This window comes from Oncorhynchus mykiss, unplaced genomic scaffold (genome assembly GCF_013265735.2).
Source record: "Oncorhynchus mykiss isolate Arlee unplaced genomic scaffold, USDA_OmykA_1.1 un_scaffold_495, whole genome shotgun sequence".
Taxonomy (NCBI): Eukaryota; Metazoa; Chordata; class Actinopteri; order Salmoniformes; family Salmonidae; genus Oncorhynchus; species Oncorhynchus mykiss.
In genome coordinates, this window is record NW_023493942.1 from 15,307 (window position 1) to 20,408 (window position 5,102).

Here is a 5,102-nt window from a genome sequence, read left to right on the forward strand (position 1 = left end):
ACATCCCACAAACGCGTCACCTTCTAACTACGAGTGTGTGGCCTGTGAGTGGTATAGAGCGAAATCGATTACATGTACGTTTTCGTGAGAGTCTCAGCTTTCCATAGAGGGGTCACAGTAGTTTCTAGCTCTAACCATTCAGTCTATACAGATGTTTTTGTTAGAAGTGTTAAAGCCCAACACTGCAAACGTATAGTTAGTACCAATGCTCCACGTTTTTTCAAACGTCCACACAACCAGCTCCTCGTTAGTATAGTGGTGAGTCTCCCCGCCTGTCACGCGGGAGACCGGGGTTCAATTCCCCGACGGGGAGAAAAGGACTGCTTTTTTTTTAGGGTGAACAATGTAGCTGAGCCCACTATGCGAAAAATATGCTTGGAGATAAAGCTTTATGATACGATTTCCAGCATTATCTCAGTATCCAAGGCATTGGTTGTTCAGTGGTAGAAATTCTCGCCTGCCATGCGGGAGGCCCGGGTTTCGATTCCCGGCCAATGCAGGATGTTTTGAACATGTAATTTCGAGAAGTATGCAAACCCCTGAGGGAGAAATCTGTGCTCGATTGCCAGGCCAAAAGAAATCTCAACTGACTCTTGAAAATCTGACTTTGCTTTCATTTTCAGTTTGGACATTTACTCATTCTCAGAAGACTTTGGTGAATCCATTGTAGATGTCCAGTGTGTGAGGTGATTTACTTTGTGCAAGGCTTAAGTTGTTAAATGGGAAACGAGTAACCAACCTAGTCATCGACAACTGTCTTGAGTTTGGCATTTGTGACAATGTCCTGGGACATCCCACAAACGCGTCACCTTCTAACTACGAGTGTGTGGCCTGTGAGTGGTATAGAGCGAAATCGATTACATGTACGTTTCGTGAGAGTCTCAGCTTTCCATAGAGGGGTCACCGTAGTTTCTAGCTCTAACCATTCAGTCTATACATATGTTTTTGTTAGAAGTGTTAAAGCCCAACACTGCAAACGTATAGTTAGTACCAATGCTCCACGTTTTTTCAAATGTCCACCACACCAGCTCCTCGTTAGTATAGTGGTGAGTATCCCCGCCTGTCACGCGGGGAGAACCGGGGTTCAATTCCCCGACGGGGAGAAAGGACTGCTTTTTTTTTAGGGTGAACAATGTAGCTGAGCCCACTATGCGAAAAATATGCTTGGAGATAAAGCTTTATGATACGATTTCCAGCATTATCTCAGTATTCCAAGGCATTGGTTGTTCAGTGGTAGAATTCTCGCCTGCCATGCGGGAGGCCCGGGTTCGATTCCCGGCCAATGCAGGATGTTTTGAACATGTAATTTCGAGAAGTATGCAAACCCCTGAGGGAGAAATCTGTGCTCGATTGCCAGGCCAACAGAAATCTCAACTGACTCTTGAAAATCTGACATTTGCTTTCATTTTCAGTTTGGACATTTACTCATTCTCAGAAGACTTTGGTGAATCCATTGTAGATGTCCAGTGTGTGAGGTGATTTACTTTGTGCAAGGCTTAAGTTGTTAAATGGGAAACGAGTAACCAACTAGTCATCGACAACTGTCTTGAGTTTGGCATTTGTGACAATGTCCTGGGACATCCCACAAACGCGTCACCTTCTAACTACGAGTGTGTGGCCTGTGAGTGGTATAGAGCGAAATCGATTACATGTACGTTTTCGTGAGAGTCTCAGCTTTCCATAGAGGGTTCACAGTAGTTTCTAGCTCTAACCATTCAGTCTATACATATGTTTTTGTTAGAAGTGTTAAAGCCAACACTGCAAACGTATAGTTAGTACCAATGCTCCACGTTTTTTCAAACGTCCACCACACCAGCTCCTCGTTAGTATAGTGGTGAGTATCCCCGCCTGTCACGCGGGAGACCGGGGTTCAATTCCCCGACGGGGAGAAAGGACTGCTTTTTTTTTAGGGTGAACAATGTAGCTGAGCCCACTATGCGAAAAATATGCTTGGAGATAAAGCTTTATGATACGATTTCCAGCATTATCTCAGTATTCCAAGGCATTGGTTGTTCAGTGGTAGAATTCTCGCCTGCCATGCGGGAGGCCCGGGTTCGATTCCCGGCCAATGCAGGATGTTTTGAACATGTAATTTCGAGAAGTATGCAAACCCCTGAGGGAGAAATCTGTGCTCGATTGCCAGGCCAACAGAAATCTCAACTGACTCTTGAAAAATCTGACTTTGCTTTCATTTTCAGTTTGGACATTTACTCATTCTCAGAAGACTTTGGTGAATCCATTGTAGATGTCCAGTGTGTGAGGTGATTTACTTTGTGCAAGGCTTAAGTTGTTAAATGGGAAACGAGTAACCAACTAGTCATCGACAACTGTCTTGAGTTTGGCATTTGTGACAATGTCCTGGGACATCCCACAAACGCGTCACCTTCTAACTACGAGTGTGTGGCCTGTGAGTGGTATAGAGCGAAATCGATTACATGTACGTTTTCGTGAGAGTCTCAGCTTTCCATAGAGGGGTCACCGTAGTTTCTAGCTCTAACCATTCAGTCTATACATATGTTTTTGTTAGAAGTGTTAAAGCCCAACACTGCAAACGTATAGTTAGTACCAATGCTCCACGTTTTTTCAAATGTCCACCACACCAGCTCCTCGTTAGTATAGTGGTGAGTATCCCCGCCTGTCACGCGAAAAATATGCTTGGAGATAAAGCTTTATGATACGATTTCCAGCATTATCTCAGTATTCCAAGGCATTGGTTGTTCAGTGGTAGAATTCTCACCTGCCACGCGGGAGGCCCGGGTTCGATTCCCGGCCAATGCAGGATGTTTTGAACATGTAATTTCGAGAAGTATGCAAACCCCTGAGGGAGAAATCTGTGCTCGATTGCCAGGCCAACAGAAATCTCAACTGACTCTTGAAAAATCTGACTTTGCTTTCATTTTCAGTTTGGACATTTACTCATTCTCAGAAGACTTTGGTGAATCCATTGTAGATGTCCAGTGTGTGAGGTGATTTACTTTGTGCAAGGCTTAAGTTGTTAAATGGGAAACGAGTAACCAACTAGTCATCGACAACTGTCTTGAGTTTGGCATTTGTGACAATGTCCTGGGACATCCCACAAACGCGTCACCTTCTAACTACGAGTGTGTGGCCTGTGAGTGGTATAGAGCGAAATCGATTACATGTACGTTTTCGTGAGAGTCTCAGCTTTCCATAGAGGGGTCACCGTAGTTTCTAGCTCTAACCATTCAGTCTATACATATGTTTTTGTTAGAAGTGTTAAAGCCCAACACTGCAAACGTATAGTTAGTACCAATGCTCCACGTTTTTTTCAAACGTCCACCACACCAGCTCCTCGTTAGTATAGTGGTGAGTATCCCCGCCTGTCACGCGAAAAATATGCTTGGAGATAAAGCTTTATGATACGATTCCAGCATTATCTCAGTATTCCAAGGCATTGGTTGTTCAGTGGTAGAATTCACGCCTGCCACGCGGGGGGCCCGGGTTCGATTCCCGGGCAATGCAGGATGTTATGAACATGTAATTTTGAGAAGTATGCAAACCCCTGAGGGAGAAATCTGTGCTCGATTGCCAGGCCAACAGAAATCTCAACTGACTCTTGAAAAATCTGACTTTGCTTTCATTTTCAGTTTGGACATTTACTCATTCTCAGAAGACTTTGGTGAATCCATTGTAGATGTCCAGTGTGTGAGGTGATTTACTTTGTGCAAGGCTTAAGTTGTTAAATGGGAAACGAGTAACCAACTAGTCATCGACAACTGTCTTGAGTTTGGCATTTGTGACAATGTCCTGGGACATCCCACAAACGCGTCACCTTCTAACTACGAGTGTGTGGCCTGTGAGTGGTATAGAGCGAAATCGATTACATGTACGTTTTCGTGAGAGTCTCAGCTTTCCATAGAGGGGTCACCGTAGTTTCTAGCTCTAACCATTCAGTCTATACATATGTTTTTGTTAGAAGTGTTAAAGCCCAACACTGCAAACGTATAGTTAGTACCAATGCTCCACGTTTTTTCAAACGTCCACCACACCAGCTCCTCGTTAGTATAGTGTGAGTATCCCCGCCTGTCACGCGAAAAATATGCTTGGAGATAAAGCTTTATGATACGATTTCCAGCATTATCTCAGTATTCCAAGGCATTGGTTGTTCAGTGGTAGAATTCTCGCCTGCCACGCGGGGGGCCCGGGTTCGATTCCCGGGCAATGCAGGATGTTTTGAACATGTAATTTTGAGAAGTATGCAAACCCCTGAGGGAGAAATCTGTGCTCGATTGCCAGGCCAACAGAAATCTCAACTGACTCTTGAAAAATCTGACTTTGCTTTCATTTTCAGTTTGGACATTTACTCATTCTCAGAAGACTTTGGTGAATCCATTGTAGATGTCCAGTGTGTGAGGTGATTTACTTTGTGCAAGGCTTAAGTTGTTAAATGGGAAACGAGTAACCAACTAGTCATCGACAACTGTCTTGAGTTTGGCATTTGTGACAATGTCCTGGGACATCCCACAAACGCGTCACCTTCTAACTACGAGTGTGTGGCCTGTGAGTGGTATAGAGCGAAATCGATTACATGTACGTTTTCGTGAGAGTCTCAGCTTTCCATAGAGGGGTCACCGTAGTTTCTAGCTCTAACCATTCAGTCTATACATATGTTTTTGTTAGAAGTGTTAAAGCCCAACACTGCAAACGTATAGTTAGTACCAATGCTCCACGTTTTTTCAAACGTCCACCACACCAGCTCCTCGTTAGTATAGTGGTGAGTATCCCCGCCTGTCACGCGAAAAATATGCTTGGAGATAAAGCTTTATGATACGATTTCCAGCATTATCTCAGTATTCCAAGGCATTGGTTGTTCAGTGGTAGAATTCACGCCTGCCACGCGGGGGGCCCGGGTTCGATTCCCGGGCAATGCAGGATGTTTTGAACATGTAATTTTGAGAAGTATGCAAACCCCTGAGGGAGAAATCTGTGCTCGATTGCCAGGCCAACAGAAATCTCAACTGACTCTTGAAAAATCTGACTTTGCTTTCATTTTCAGTTTGGACATTTACTCATTCTCAGAAGACTTTGGTGAATCCATTGTAGATGTCCAGTGTGTGAGGTGATTTACTTTGTGCAAGGCT